At 40.3% G+C, this 17,278-nt stretch overlaps 1 protein-coding gene across 5 annotated transcripts in view; it reads left to right on the top strand.

Annotated features, from left to right (window-relative positions):
* HIVEP2 (HIVEP zinc finger 2) overlaps window positions 1-17,278 on the top strand; it is a 136,745-nt gene that overhangs the window by 60,977 nt on the left and 58,490 nt on the right. The window lies entirely within an intron of this gene.

Raw genomic sequence — 17,278 nt, 5'->3', positions numbered from 1 at the left:
AGAGTCCAGAAATTTTCTGCCATGGCACGTGTTCCAATCAACAACTACAAATAAGGTATTTTGCCTTTCTCTGAAGAAAGTGATGAGTTTTTGCATTCTGTTAGTGTTTCAAGTGGCTCTTTTGATTTTTGATTTCTGACTAATGGAATAAGTGACTCTCACAGATACTTTCGCTCCTCTGCTCTTGTGGTGGCCTTTATCAAAGTCTGGGGAGATAACAGTCTGTAATAGGGGAGCCAGTGGATATCAAACGTGTCCACTGGATCCAGGCCAAACATAATCTGGGGCTCAGAAATGTTCTGTGCATTTCATTACTTTTTCATTTTTTAGCATTCCGTCATGGTCAGATGCACCAGCATCTTTTAATAAATCCCCTTCCATATTCAGACTTGCAGCTCAGGTTTGCAGGCCCATGGGGGCTGGATTATTTGAATAAGTCTGAGAAGTGAAACTGAACATTTGTAGGTGCAGCAATTACAGGCAGCCAATCCGGTGAATCTTGTAATTTTTATAACCTTCATTATTACAAGATGCTGCATGCAAAACCATCAACTCTCCTTGCCCTGTGTGTGAGCAGCTCAGATGTGGACCCTCAGTGCTTCCTTGTGCCAGGGCTGTTTGCCCACCCCTGCTCGAACAGCCCCATTCCTGTGGAGCTTGTCTTGGGCAGTGACCTGGAGAATCTCTCTCTTGGGTTCTTGGTTATTTGCACTGCTTTCCCTTTTGGCATTATGAGGTAAACCCCGTTGAGTGGGATTCTGCCTCCTGCTTCACACCATTGGGATCCTGGATTTGCTGTGGCAAGAAGTTGGGATTAGAATCTTCTTTAAACTGGTGTTTGTTTTTAAAAGCCTATTTTGGAATGAATTACTCTGACAGTAAGTACCAAAATAGGTATCGATAAAATATGAATTTATGCATGCCAGCATTTATGTCTTTTGTATCTATTCACAAATACATACCAAAAATGGACTCTAGCTCCATATGGCTCCCAATCTCTTCCCTCCCCCAGCTGTCAGCTTCTCCTCACCTGGATGAATAAAAGGGAGCAGAGTGCTGGGCCATGAACTGAAGGTGGGTGTAGCAGAAAAGTTACATTGAATATGTTTTCTCGGGGACATCACTGTGGCTCCCCAAGTGCCTCTCAGTTTGGATGGAAAATGCATTTAAAAGGTGATGCAGTTTGGTGCCAATCTTAGTTTCACACTCTGAAAAAGGAATGAAAATACTCAGAGGGTGTGTTACTTCTGTGCTGATTTGCTTTCTGGGCAGCAGTGGTTGTGTAAAAGCTATTAGTGTTTTAGAAGCTTTTCAGTACATATTATGGCTATCAATTAAAATCACTAATTTTTTAATCTGAAATTTTCACTTGACTGAAATAGAGATATCAGGCCTGTTTGTAATCTGTTCAGCAGGGCTATAAGGAAGTTGAGATATCTCCACTCCAAAGACCTTCCATTTTCTGAGCATAAGCACCGTTTATTTTGCTCAGTTCTGAAGTGTTTAAATTCAAAATCTGTGGTGAGATTTGTAATACATCATTTGATTGAAATTATGCAAATCCATTCCTGTAGTGTAAAATGATGTGAGATCTTTGGGAGGGAAAACATCCATTCCTTCTGCCCTTTCTGGAGGCGACAAATGCAGGTTTTCTGCATGGTGCTGCCAGAAAACCCGTACTGCACACATTGGCTTTTGGGGGGTCAACCAACTCCTCAAAGCCTCCAAAACGGGAAAAGTTTTGATCCAGTACTAAGTGTTGTTGCCATTAAACAATGATCCCAAATTTACAGGGTTACCTCGGCTTCTGGTGTGAGGTGTGTGGGAACCCAAGTGGGCTTCTGCTGTTGCTGATGTTTTTCATGAGGGAGCTGAAATGATCGCAGCTGCTTCAGAGTTTTTTCCCAAGATTGCTTTCTGCCACTTCCTTTAGAAACCAAACAAGAGCCCACAGCTTTCTGTCTTGTTAGAACATTAGGTTTTGTTGTCAAATTCAGAGCAGCTAGATCAAGTTTTAAAGATACCTAGAGGAATAAAAAGACAAAGAAACAGCTAAGGAGGAACAGAAGACAAAAGTGGTTGAAATAAAATTTAGATGGCAGAAGGTTCTGAAATACTTTACCTCTCGTCTAACTGGGACAAAACCTTGACAACTCTTTAGCAGTAAGACATCTTACTTCAGAACATTTTAAATGTTGCTTCAGTTTTATTTTGCATATTTTTATGTCATGAAGGTATTCCAACTCATCTTGTATGTCTAGTTAAATTGTAATTCTCTGAGTAGCACAATACTGTCAAATGGTTAGTACTGAAGTATCTTGTTATATCACAAGGGCTATTATTTTCATTTATCTTCATTTAAACCAGAGACAAAATTTCTGTGTTTTATTGAACTTTTCATTTCTATCAAATCAGTATGTTTTTCTTTCAGGAAACTCTAGTATGAAAAGTTTGGATAAGTTACAGTTTTAGAATTTTTTTTCAATTCTTAGTATTCAGTTTCCCTTTTTAAAATAAGTAAAACATGCCTTCTTTTATTGTCTATAAACCCCACAAATCCCTAGAATTACATATTTATGAAAGCATAGGATTTCAACACAGATAGGACTGACTTTCCATTTCTGTGAGAATGTTTACAGTTGAATGGTCTCAGGAATAAAACTGAAGCTTTTTTACGTATATGTTTTGTGAATGTAAAACTTGCACACGCTCTGAGCTGTGAACCAAAAGCTTCAGACTGAGCTAGCAGAGAGGAAGGAATTTGTCTGCTATACAGCAAAAGGAAGTATTTGCTGTGTTGTTGAAGCACATGGCCTTTTGCCATCTTTGATAAAGTATTTAAGGGTTGTGCACCCAAAGTCTGCTGCCCTCTTGACCCATCATTCATCACTGGCTGTAGATGAGGTAGATGAGATGCAGCTCCATAGGAGAGCCATTGTTTCAGCCCTGCACAGTTCCTCAGAGAACGGAAGCTGCAGACAAAGCGGCTCCCTGTGATTCACCGCGCTGCTCAGCCTCCTGGTGTGTTTTCTTTTACCTATTCCATTTCAGGTCCTGCTCTGTGCTGGCCAAGGTGGACAGGCAGCCACACAATGAAGCTGTGGGATTGATCTGCTTTCCACTCAGCTTCACTGGGGGCAAATGAGATGAGCGTCTGTGATATTTCTTTTCTGTATTGTAAAGGAAAAGCAGATACAATTATCACAGCATTTGCCTTGGCAATGCATTCAAATTTATTCCCCTTTTAACTATTCAACGCTGTTGATAGATGGTGCTTAAAACGTGGAATTGCCCATAATTTTTCTAGCACAATGTGAATTGCCCAGTCTTTTTTTTTCCTCTCTGTAAGCAGTTCTGGTTACAGAGATGCCAGCATCCCCAGTAAGTATGCTAAGAATGTAGAGTTATACTTTGTACTGCTAAATTAACAGACAGGAATAGTCACACCAAACCAGATTCAGCTCCCAGATGGGAAAGCGTCTCCTCTAGCCCAAATTTTAATGACTTTTTCACATGAGAAATTTTCACCAATGTAGCATACTGTGTGATTTAAAACAAATGCTATCATCTCTCTCTGTTGGAGATAGGTAGCTTGTAGAAAATGCAACTTTCTTTGTAATGACCAACCAGGGCTTGGAAATGTCTGGACATTTAGGTAGGCTAATGAAGTAGGTTAACTTTTATTATCTTAAACTATTTAAAAAGATAATTTTTAGTTTAGCAAATGTATTTTTTTGAGCACTAGTTTGAAGGATCTGATTCTTACTTGATTTGTTATATGTGCAATCCTCTTAGCTTTTACATTCCTGTAAGTGACAGGGGAATGAGTGAATGAGTGCTGGGTGGCATAACAATATCAGAAGAGTTAACTTGGATTGGATGTGGTGTGAAATATTCTCAGACTTTCCTGCCTCCTGACTAGGAAGGGTCTGTTAATGAAATGATGGAATCCACAGTCTTTGGCAGTTTGCCTGTGCCAGCTGGAATATTGTAGATTTTGCCCCCCTGCAAATTTTAACAATGACTGTGTTATGATGAAGTGATGCAGAAGTTTTATGATTTGTTTAAAAGAAGAGAAAGAGTCTTCCACTTCTTGTGAATGCTTTACTTAAGACACACTGCAGTACACAGCCTGACTTGTCCTGGGAACTCCTTTTTGTTTCTGCCATGAAATCAAGTGAGATGTGCAAATGCTGGAAGAAAAAGTTAAAAAAGGTGTACGTGGGCATTTGGACAGAAATATACAGTTCTCTGTAGTTGTACCAGACACTTTAAATACCCTACCTCCCAGTCACTGCAGCTGCTCAGCCACTGAGAAGATACTTTAGATGTCATTATTTTGTGCTGTTCTCCAGTTCATGGTATTTCTAATTTTGAGTGCACTGTATTACCCTATTCCTGTTTATAAATCTTTTAAGTGTGCACATTAAAAAAGTAATTAAATTGTCATCATAATTTATAGTATGCCTGAAGTCAATCACCTAATTAAATGGAAAAAGCAGAGAGGTAGTAGGTTCATAAGCATTTATTAAGTACTACAGTATTAATTATGCAGGACTTTTGAACCAAGCAAAAGAGGAAGGAATGGAAACACCAATCTAAAAAGGCTTTCCATTGCTGGCCTTCTCAATTTAATAATGTGAGACACACTCCAACCCCCAGTTGGCAGGACAACACTAATGCTTTCTTTTTGTTAATTTTTAATGAAATTACAATGGGTTTTTTTTAATGACAATCACTTGCAGCATTTTCCTGTAATATTTTTGAAAGCATAATTTGTCCCCATGCAGGGGCCTATAAATACATGAGTAGAACTGAAGATACATTTAGAGTTATGGTTTGGGGTGGATTGTGCAGGAGCAGACTCTTGGTCGTCACTCCTCAGCATCTCAGGCGGGCAGTGGAGCCTGTGCTGGTCCTGGTGGCTTGGAGGCCACTGGAGGTAGGGGCTGAACCCAAAGGGCAGGCTGTGAGTGGCACTAGGAGAGGGCAGGGATATGTAGGGACAGTGTGGACATGACTAGGTTTGCACTTTCTTTGCAATCGTCCTCTCACCTCCAGCTGCAAATCCGTGTCACTTGTCTGACAGTGGAGGGCATGAAGTGCTGGCTCACCCTGTGGGACTGGGGTCAGTAGGAGGCTCTGTGAAGTGGCAGACTGTGGGCTGGAGCCTAAGAAATGGAAGTGCATTATATTAGTGAGCTTGCAAAACCAGGGCTGTCTCGCTATATCTGGTTTGTACTTTGCTGCATTAGATGAACTGCCTGGAGTAGGCAGATAAACTAGATGGAGCAGAAGCCCTGAAGTTAGGATTTCTTCTCTTTTGCTAATTTGTTAAAAAATTAAAAACTCTAGTATCACATACACTGAAATAAACTTGCCTTCATTCCATATTGTTTCCAGGATTTTAATTTCATCCTCAGTGTCCTTTACACCTGAACATTTGTCACTGAAATCTCTCTTTTAGATAGCAGGGGGATGTAATCCATCAGCCCAGGCCTGAGTCCTGGCTGCACTGAAGCAGACTGCAGGCTTTAGGGGAGGGAGAGGGAGAGACTGAGCAGGCAGAGGCAGCTGCTTCGAGCATTGCAGCGGTTCATGGTCTCCTGCTGATCCATCGGCCTGCAGTGAGCAAAGCCCAGCTGGTTCTTGGGAATACCAGTGCAGGCAAAGATCAGTAACAAACCAGGACAAGCCCCAGTAAGGGGTTTGACAGAATCCACAGTATGCTTTGCAATTCAGTTGGATATTGATGGTAATGGATACAGTGGAATCCTTGGAAAGGAACACCTATGCTTTTTTACTGCAAGAACTTCTAGCAACAAAAGCTGGTTCACTAGAGATAGGGCCTTTAAAAGACCTTTAGGTCACAAGTCTTTAAAAGAAAAGATGATCAAAAACCCCACTGTGGTATAAATGGATAGAAAGGAGTTAGAGACTTACCTACTTGCCCCTGTCATTATCAAATTGATTGAACACAGTTTGAACCTACCTGCACAGGTATCAATTCATCTTGCAGTACATTAAATAGGAAGCCATTGGCAAGACCTAATCACAACATAATCATAACATCTGAAAGTTGCACCTGACTTACCTGAAAACTAAAGAACCAGGTCAATAGCTCTTTTTCTGAAAGAAATTGAGATTATGTCATTGGAATATAAATCCTTGCCGAAGATCATTTATTTTCACAGTCTTTAATAGGCTGAACAGAATTGACAGGAAAAAAACAAACAAACAAACAAACAAACAAACAAAAAACTATCAAGAAAATGTACTTTGTATAGGTATATGCTTTATACAAAAGACATTGAGTCTGTTTGGCCATAACCACTGTGGGATTGTGTGCTGTCTTCTTCAGTACAAGGATGGAGAAAATTGTACACTAAGGTGAGGTCCAGCAGCTGAGGTTGCAGCATCCCTTTTCCTGCACACCTCCTGAGTTACAGGCTTTTGTGTCTTGCTGGAGGGAGACCTGTGGTTACTGCTCTTAACCTGTTTATTGCTGTAATTAATGTTTCCGACAGATGTAACTGGGATTCCCTTTGTAACAAAGCCAGTGTTTTACCTTATATGGAGAAAACTAAATTATTGACAGCTCTTCATCTCAGAACTCATAATAATCCTATAATGAGCACAGTCATTATGCTTCAGGTTAGCACTGTAGCAGTGTTATATAAGGAATGTAACTTGACAGTTGTCTGGGGAAAATTATTATATATCTTATATCATATATATATATATCTCAAAGGTAGTGGCCTGCTCAAGGTCTCAGATGACATAATACAAGTTGGGTTATATAATTCATTTTATGGTCAATAAGCTTGTCTTCTGGGCTGCATGTTGGATAACGTAATGCTTGTCTGTTTGTATCAGAGACTTTACAGCTCTCTCCTTAATACAGAAATTGCTTGTTCCATGCTCTTGTAATCTGTTCTCAGCTCCTCATGCTGGCACTAGGCAAAGGCAGTCCCATCAGTGGTGTACTCTCTTTGTTGAAACAGTGAAAAACTAGGAAACTCAAACCTTCCATGTATTGATTCTGAAAAGAAGTTGGATGGGTTTTATATTGTAGCCCTTTGAAGTAACAGTGGAGCAGAGCTGTTCAGATATGCTTTGCCTATCTTTGTGTCTAAACAGAGGAAAATAAGTCTCCTCCTCATGTGTCTTTAGCACTTTAGGCATATATTTTCATTGGGAAAATGGACTTGTTTTACGTGACAGGCAAATAAGTGATTTTTAGTTCCAGATATCATGATACAATGATACATCAAATGAATGCTGTATTTTAAATTCACAGTTGTGGAAATTATGTTTTCTCAGGTATCAAAACCAGCACAGGTGTTCTGTCACAGATGGAGAACTTGACCATGCCAGTCTGTCTTTATGGGTTGCTCAGACATCACTCAGAGGGATCCGTGTTGGGACAGGTGGATGTTTGGTGGCACATGCCTTGCACACCTGGTGTGTGACTCGGCAGCTCAGCTAAAGACTCTCTGTAAGCATGAGGAGGCCACCAGCTTCTCCTGTGCTCCTGGACCTCCTCTGTGTTGGAAGCATGGGTGTGTCACGTGAAGGATGAAGGGTGTTACTTAAAAATCCAAGTATATGGGCCATGCTTGCAGGCCAGACATATCAGAAGTAGCTTTTAAGTTCCTGCTACTGGAATTTGGTGTGACCTCAACAGCCTCCAGATGTTCTGTGTAAATGGTCTGTGTAAATGTAAATCTTGGTGCTGATGTGACTTCATTCTGAGCAATCCCTAATGGAGGTGACATGAGTTTATGCAGGGAGGTAACACTCTGTTTGTGTGGATGAAAATTCTCTGGAATTACAGGGCACATCTTGAAGAAGAGCAGTATTAAATTCCAGCTATTTCATTAATCTGAGTATTGATCTTATATGTGGGATTTTCTTTAGGTATCTCTTGGGAGAACAATATTAAATTTGAAAAAACAAATGCCACTATAAAGCAGGGAGTTGTGCAATGACATATTTCTAACTTCAAGCCTCATAAATTAAATTCCTAACTAGACTTGGTGCAAATGTTTAAAATCCTCTTCAGTCCACAAAATTGAAGAGCCAAGGGGCAACCTCAATTCACAAGACTCTCCAGGAAGATGGAAAACCCCAAATCAAGCTCACAGTGTGTTTAAGAGAAGAAATCTAGGTACATTGGGTCTGGACAGAGCCTAAGTGAGAGCTTTAGGTGCACATATGTATCTGTAAGGGCTGGAATGAACAGGGCAAGATATTTTCATATGTCGCTGAAGAGAAATTGGGTGGGGAAATACTGTGGTTAAACTACAGCAGGGAGTACTTTGCTCTAGACTGTTTGATATTGGAAAGGGGTTTATCACTATACAACATTTAGGTCAGTGGAGCAAACTAGGAGGGTGTGGAGTTGGTCACAGCTAGACTAGATAAGTGACTAATATAGGTGTCCTAGGATGACCCGTTTAGAGGTGGCTTCCATCCCAAATGTTTCAGTGATTTTTGTTCTCTTCAGATTCAAGTCTTGTCAGACTGACTTGTTCTTCCAGTTGGTATGTGAATTATTACAGCCCTACTGACAAAAAAAGCCCTCTGCACCAAGAACAGCATGTAAGATAAAAATACAACCATTATTGCTTTGCATTTATTGCAGATATAAAATGCCAAATAATTACTACATAAATTCAATAGAGTGTTTGCGTATATGGATAATCTCTGGAAGTTGGTATTAAAAATAAAATATCTTATAAATATTTAGGCTATACTTGAAACTTTTGGATTCTTTTCCTTAGAATACTTCCCCCCCCCCCCAGGAATGTCTCCATATTTTAAAGACAGGAAATGTATAGAATTTTAGAGAATAATCTCACATGGGAGGTGAGACAATCTCTGTCCCCATGTCCACATGAGCCGCATCTCTCCTGCTACAGATGTCTGTCATGATGCAGGTTCCCAGGGAAGGATTTAAAGGACTTACAGATCAGTAAGCTGGTGCATGCATGTTCATATGTATGCACATACCCTTAAGTAGTAGTGTGACAGTCTTACTCACAGTGACTGTAGTCAGTGGAATTTTTAATTGAAGACATGTTTTCTCTATGCCAGGTTATGTTTTCTTTCATGACACTACACTGCTCAAAAGCAGGCTCTATTGTTAAGTAATTAAAATTGGTGCATGGGCAAAGGTTCACTTTAATCCACAGAAGGAACATGATGTATAGCTAATCAGGCCTGGCAGGGAAGAGCATTTCTCTTTGGTCTTAATCCAGGTTCCATTGACTTTTACGATATTTGGATCAAGTTTTCTAATCATGTTGCTGTGATGATCTGCAAACCCACTGAGGACTTCATTGCTCATTGCCAGGACTAGTTGTAATGAAATGGTATGAAAAGCATTGGAACACAGGTGCCAAAACCTACATCTGCAGTTCAAGTTAAGAATTTCTTTGACTTGTCAGAATGAAAGAAATGGAGTAGCCCCAGCAAAGTTAATGACTCCATTTACTTATCCTCTTTAAATCACATTTGAAACTGCTGTAGGATTGGTGTATTAGTAAGCAATCCGTAGAGCAGTGGTGAGCAGTGCTTTACCTGACCTAAGGTCATGCAGAGTTCATCAGGCTCTGTCATCCCAGGAGCCTCTTCCTGGGATCTTGTTATTCTGCTTGTCTCCCATGAAGTAGTCCTGACAGAAAAAAACAGCTTCTTTTCTTTGAGTGCTTGCTCTTCTATCATGTAAGCAGTTTATGGTGATCACAAAGGTTCTAGAACAGTGCAATAATGGTTTGGGACATAATTGACTAAATTTTAATATATCTGTTGTGACTGCCTGAATCAGAATTGGTCGTGTTAATCTCTGAAAATGCTTGAATGGGAATTTGAATAATTCTTTGGAGATGTAAAATTTAGTAAGGATCTGTTCTGTTGTTTTGGTTTTTTTTCCTACCTTATCACTTTCCTTAACCATTCATTGTATCTGAATTTCTGAGTGATCACTATGGTTTGTTGTGTCTTTTATTCTTCATGAGAAGCCTTTAGCTTGGTTTTTTATGTTTCTTAGTAGTGGTAATATGTTTTCCTGGTTGAAAAAAATTTTTGAGCCTTATGTGTTGATTCTGTTATCCAAAAGCATTTTTAAGTTCCGTGCAATTTTCTTGTCTCTTTTCCTAGGGCAGTTTTACCTTGGTTGGAGCTTCTACAGTCAGAGTGGCCTCTCACAGTTTTTCTGGTTTTACTAATTTTTTGAGCAGGAGCCCTAATATAAAATCAAACCTTGAGGGTTTAAGGGTACAAGTCTTGGTGAAATTGCCACCTTATACTCCTTAGTCTTTTGCTTGCAGCTGCACCAAAGCTCAGCTGAATGCAGCAGAAAAAGCAAAGGTAGCCTAAAAACCTGTTTTTCCATTTCTCTGTTTCCTGGGGCAACCAGGCCTTGAAGATACCATATGTTAATATGAAACATCCTCAGAAACCAGGTTTAGCTAATCCCTGCCAGTCTCTCTAAGTCAGCCAGTCTCTTTCTGCCATTTAGTTTTATGGTATCTGTTTGAGCTGGCACCTAGCTTTTGGAACAGAGGCATCAAATTTAGTAGAGGCTTTGCTCACCTGCATTATCATTTGTGTTTCAAAGGTCAATAAGTTTTTTCTTAAAATATATTGCTTTTTAAGGAGTTTTCTGGGCATAGTAAAAAAAGGCAATTTAGAGAGGAATTGATTTAGTACACTATTTGGAGTCTGTATTTTATTCTTTCTTGTCTTGACTATCACAAAAGGATATTCAAGGTGGATACTTTGTCTACCACAACTTTCATGAACTTTGAAAATTCAGGATAAAACCTTTCTGTCTGCTCTGAAGAAATGAGTCTTCTGTCAAGTACCACATCATAGATAATTTTTATTTAGGGGTTTAAGTTCAGTAGCATGTCTGGTCAGCTTATTTCTTAAGATATTACTTCAGTGATTCAGCAAGTTAAACTTTCCATCTTGCCTTTTCTGTAACTCTATGATTCAGATCTCAGACAGTGGACAGGAATTGCAAGGGACTGCACAGGATAAAGATGACCCTCTGCCTATGGATCATCATGGGTTACAGGCTGGAGATTACTACCCCCACCACCCTACTTGCGAGGAGAGCTGTGGAAAGCCATCTGTGTTGGCTTTGGTTGAAGGTCAGTGGAGGGCTCACACTGAATGAGGTAGAAATGTGAGCCTTTAGCTAGCATGGAACAAGTAGGGACAGAAGGATCTTCAGCTTCCATGGCTAGAGGAAGATGTACTGTAATAGCTCTTAGGCAACAACATTTTCCTTTAAATGAGATGTGATGGGATAGCTTGGATAGCTACAAGCTTTTATATCATGTTTTCCTATGTGATGCTGAGGAGAAATTAATGAAACTCTTATGGAAAAGTATACCAGAACCTGTCTTGTAACTGTCCTTGCAGGAGCTTTCCACTGGCCTCCAAAACCTAGCCTTTCATCTGAGATTATTCTCCAGGCTGTTGATTACATTTTTCAGAGCTGCAGTGTTCTCAGTGATGATTGCGTCAGGACTATCAGTTGTTATTTCCAGGTCCTCAATTTTCTTTCCAATCTCCTGCTGTTTTAATCCCAAACCTTCGAGTTTCCTGTCTATGGAAACCATAGTAGCTTGGAGTAAATCCAGCCTTCCAGAAATAGGTACAGTATTTTATTTTATGAAAAAATTAGATAATACTGGGTGGCCAATGACTGCTGCTGTAGACATCATCAAACCAAAGGCAGGTAAGCAGGTAAGCCTTTTTAACAGGCTGAAAAACATGTGTGAGTAGCTGCCAGATCCTTTGCTGGTCCTAATTTCTTCAAAGGCATGTTAAAGTCACTTAAGAAAATCACAGAAAACACTCTTAAAATCTTAAATCATTTAAATGATTGTGACCAGTAGGTCATACCATATAGCACACGTGGAAAATAACTTCACAAAAGTTATTTTCCAAAGCTTTCTTATAAAATTATTTTTAAAATGCATCTTAAATCAGTTGTTTTCATCGTCTTGGTGAATTTGGTTGTTTTCTTAAACTGCCCACATAGTACTTGCACTTGGTTTGGCATAATTTTCCCCCGTGTCTCTGTACATCATGGTCCTCCCTTCTCCATCCTGGGAGGAGGCTGTGCCTGCAGCAGGCAGTGGAGTGACACCGAGCCCACTGTCTGCTTCCTCCTTCTTGTGGCTCTGGGGAGGGGTGCTTAGCCTGGGCTCAGCCTTACTGATATGGGCAGGGCCAGGTGGGTGAGCCTTCTACGGAACAGGGGTGGAGCACAAGCTGGGGTCAGTCATGGGAGTACTGGGAACTTCTTCTGCTTGTGGAAATACCATAACCTTTCTGATAAGGGCACGTGTGGTGAGACATTTTATCTCTACATTTCTGCAAAAGTGCAGGAGAAGGTAAGATTCTAAATAGGGGCAGAAGCCAGTATTGAAGCCTCTACAAAGGACTTGTTACTCCAGTCAAACGAAGTTTTACAGATTTTTGCTGTCTCTGCTGTCTTGACCAAAGGTGTAAAGAAGGGATGATCCTTGACTTGATCTCTAACACACACAAAACTCTCACTGTGGATACACTTAAAACAAACCTTTCCTTTTACTGAAACACTTTTAGTGTGTTAGATGAGGGAAGATGTACCTCAGGAAAAAGCTGTGCCAGCAAATAGCATAATTTTGCTGGTAGGAATGAAGGCTGTGCTGGGAACACTGTCAGTACAGTGTGCTCGGACAGCTGCACCAGCAGAGCTATCCTATTCTGGATACAGCCTTGTCTTCTGTTCCAGTTTGTCATGCATGATTTATCTTTCTGTCACCTCTTCAGAACCCTAGGCACCTCTTGGCATAAAAAGAAATTAAAACACAATACAGATGAGTCTGCTCTGTATTGGAGTCTTGACCTTTAATATATCAGGTTTTCATATTGCAGCTTTTCAAGCAAATAGGCTGTCCTACAAGAACAGAGGTGCTTCAGTGATCTGCAGAGGTCCTACCTTAGCCGTGCTTCAGTTTTATTTCTTTCCACGTACTAGCTCTCAAGCTGCCTGAAATGCCTTTCAGAGGAGATAAGGTTTTCAGATTGCCTGCGAGATCATAAGCATGAACTCCAGCAGTCCAACAAGGCAGAAAAATTATCACTAAAAATCAGAGAAAACAGCCTGGCAACCCAAGTGTTAGAAGGATTGCTTAATGTTTTGTCCTGTTTTACCAGTTTAATTTTTATCAGCCTTTGGGGTTTGTGTTTTTCACCTTGGTGCTCTCATTACATTTTCCTCCCCTTATTAAAGAAAGTGTTTGCACCTTCCTCTGTGTTTGCTTCCCTCCTGAACAGACTGGTACATTGCTCCAATAGCAGCTTTGCAGTCATACCCCTTAGATCAATATACCATCTTAGTTAGTCGTTGTTTAGTAAACCAGATCTGAATTTGAAAGATTCACAGTCACACTTAAAATACCTGATGTAAATTTTAGGAGGCATCTGAAGAATTGCTATACATTGTTGTCATAAAGCTTTGCCAGTGTTACCTTTTGACCAGATCACTGTTTGATTGGGTTTTGGTCTCATGTTTTTCTCTGCAACTATTCATGGTGTTGGTTTTCGTTTTTTTTTTCTCTAAGAGACAGACAACTGTGTCTTTAGAGAAACAAAACAACTGTGTCAACAGATGGGAGAGAAAATACTATGTCTGAAAAAGTGCTAGGAATAAACCATGTTAAAAATAGGTAGTCTTGCCACAACTGTTTCTTTGGCCAATGTGGAAATCCTTCTTTCCCATACTTACATGTTATCAAAACTATACTAAAATCCTGCTAGAAAAGCTGCCAAATAAACCTACAAAAACATTGCTACAACAATAACTACCCTTTTCCTGCCTAATTGTAAGAGTCATACTAGTAAAGGAGAACGACTGAGGAAGTTGTGCTACCATGAGAGAGCTCTAAACAGTGCCAGAGACTGACCCCTGGCCAGCAGCAACTAAAACATAGCTCTTTCACTTGTGGCTATAGATTTTATTGATGTGACCTTCCTCTCCCCTCCCAACAGTACTAGCATAACACCAGAGGGTTGTCAGAATTTTGCCCTTTCTTAGAAGTGTTTCTGCATTCCTAGGCTTGGAGAAAAATAATTTTCCTGTTCCACAAATATCTGGGGAAAACCCACAGCAGTTCAGCTAAAAAGTTGGGTTTTTTTAATAAGAAAACTCTTTTTCTCTCCAAAACTGGAAAGCAAACTGAACTATTCTTAAATGTGACTGTTACCAGTGGAATTACAGCTGCAGTTTAGACTTTGCATTTCTGCTTTCCATCTGTTGTCTCACTTATTTTTGCTGTTTGTCTCCTTGCTTTCAATTGTCTCTTCTGTGTCTCAGTTTATCCAATTTTAGTGGCTGACCAGCCAGTTCAGCATTATCACAGTCCTAATGGCTGTAAAGAAGGCAGAGAAGCCCTTCACTAAATAAGTTATTTTCCACAGTGCCTTTGTGCTTTCTTTGGTCCATTTTTGTTTATGCTTGGTGCACCATGTTGTGTCCTCTGTGAAGAGAGAATATGTTTGCCTAATGTGTGCTTTTCTGGAGTTGTTTAATTTCTGAAAACATTTATACAGTTGGCAGCACCTTTGGGGCAGGGACAGATTGCAATCTCAAACACAGAACAAGTCAGTGCATTGACAGCAGCTGGAGGAGCGGAAGAACAGGTAGAGCCTGGCCCTCAGAGCTCTCTTCCCCACATTCCCCACAGCTTTTTTCTATGGGGACTCGCTTGGGATCTCGGCAGAAAGCAGCCTCGGGCAGCAGAGCATAATTTAGGGCAGCCCCATGGTATTTGTAATTGATTCTGATATGTGCAAAGGTAGATAAGGCTCCTTCATCTGGGGAGAAGGGCAGAGGCAGGCAAATGGTGCAGCCTGCTGCTGGGCATAAATTCCCCATGACTGGTTCCAGCCCTGCTCTTTGCAACAGGCTTTTCCTTTCCCACTTGTCTGCAGTCGAGGAATGCTCCTGGGGATCTGTGCTTGGCTGCAAGTCGTCTCTGTTAGATTAATGTTGCTTGCAAAGGCTGAAAGAAATTTAAAGGAAAAGAATAGGTTTCAGATTATATTAGAGGCTGCCCTGTTACTTCAGTCCATCAAGGGAAGAGCCACATTCCTTATCAAAGTAGAGTGCTTATTATTCCCACCCTTTCTTTGTTGCCACATGAGGAAAATGTAAATGAAGAGTTTGAATGTCCATTATTTTTCACTCTTCTTCCAGTATATAAGAAAAGCTCCCAATTCCCTCTTTGAAAAGGCTCAGTGAGGCTCATCAGCAGTGTATGTACAGAATTTCCTATGGTAGCTTCTTACCTCATTTTTTTTGTGTTGACTCCTGTTTCTGTGGTCCCTGCAATCCATAGTATATGTAGTATGTATATGTATATGTGTATGTGTATGTATATGTATATGTATATGTATATATATCTATGTCCACTCCCAGGATATATCCCATCACCTTTTAATTTTATTTTTTTTTTGCTTAACCGAACTATGGATGAGTTAAAATACTCGTACTTTACATGTGTGAGTGACAGTTTGATTAACAGCTGAATCCTACCTTCTTCCAGCCTGATGAGCTCCAAAGGAAATCAAGGGAAGTTTTGTGCTACATCCTCACCCTGTGCAAAACCAATATTCAAAAAGATGCTCGCTACCTATTCACTTTTGACTTGAGCACATGCTTTACTTTGCTGAATTGACTTTACTGATTAGAGATGGAATTAAGCATATGCTTAAAGGACTTGCTTAGCTGTGACTGAGGTTGCATAATTTCTCTGCCAGAGCTTTCCTCCCAAATCAGTGAGAGTAGGCTCAGGCTACAGTGACAGAGAGGTAATGCAGTTGTAGCAGGCAGGATAAACCAATTAAGACTTGTGGCCTTTGTAATGTAAAATGACACTTTGCTTTTTCATTACTGCCAGTTTCAAATTATGGTTGTGAATTGTGGTCAGATGAATATGGTTTCATGGGGCAAGTATACAAAATATTTTTCTTCAGCTGTAGAAATATATAGCTGAGAGCTCTTGTGTAGCTGTGTCCAAGCTAACTGCTGTTGCACTGCCTTGTTTTTCAGACTCTTTCATTCTTGTGTTGGGCACAAAAATCATTAGAAAACATTCACTGGCAGCATTTAATAGCATATATTTGGAACATGTAATAAAGAAGCCAGACATTGGTGATGCACCATAATCTATTAGTAATTTGTTTAACTCCAGTCCTCCACACATGCAAGAGAATAAAATAGAAGTTATTCAAATAAAATTTATTTTTTAAAAAAAGCTTCACATTTTTGATTATGGAGGGTTTTTTTTCTTTAAAACACCACCTATTTTTCTTTTTCTGAGAGTCAGTGGTGATCGCAAAATGTGAAAAATTGCAAACAAAACTAAGGAGAAGTTCAAGTTAGCTGTGGAGCCAAAAGTGTGATTCAGTAGCTGAAAATATCTCTGCGCTTCATGCATCAAACTCAAACACTCTGCTTTGGCAACGCCCCCTGGATTAGAAGCGGAGTTTGAGGTCATTCCTCCTCCAGCCTGCCATGTATGGGTAGGGCCCACGCTCATGACAAATTACTGTCTTACTGAGCACACCCCAAGAACAGAGTGACATCAGTGCAGAGGGATCTTGCCTCACTGGGAAGGACCAAAGACTTCACTGCTGCCTTTCTCTTGGTAGTTTTAAGACCTGGAGGACCAGAGTAGAAGGACTGGGAGAAAGGACACTTTAAACAGTCTCTCTCTAGATGTGGCAATAACAAAGGATAGTGAGGTAGTTTCTTTGTAAAGAGGTCACATGGTGTCCAGCAGAAGTGCTATAGAAGTGTGTGCTCAGAGATGGTTTGGTGGCCCATTCAGATTTTCAAGAGAAATGATCAGCTGCCAGTGATGGTGTTATGCGGAGACTGCCAACTTGAAACAACAATTGTGTAATCCTGTGCTGTACAAGCTGTCTCTGCAACTCTATGAGACTGATCTCAGCTTAGCTAGTCTAAATTCAGAGTGCCTTGAGTGAAGTCTATACTTCTAATTAACACCAGACTCACTGAGCTCTTAGTTTTATTTTATAGGGAACCTTGGCTTAGATTTTGCAGGTAACAACCAGAACTCTGTAAACAAGCCTTTAGATTATTTTTCCTGCTGACAAAACCCAATTGCTCTCAGACACCCCACTTCCCTCCTGCTATCCTGCATGGTTGACCAGTTGCCAGCTTCTTAGAGACAAGTTAGCTTTT

The sequence above is a fragment of the Zosterops lateralis genome (assembly GCF_965231275.1).
Source record: "Zosterops lateralis genome assembly, chromosome: 3".
In the NCBI taxonomy this organism is placed as follows: Eukaryota; Metazoa; Chordata; class Aves; order Passeriformes; family Zosteropidae; genus Zosterops; species Zosterops lateralis.
The sequence above is the reverse complement of the archived record's forward strand: the minus strand, read 5'-3'. Positions and strand labels throughout refer to the sequence as shown.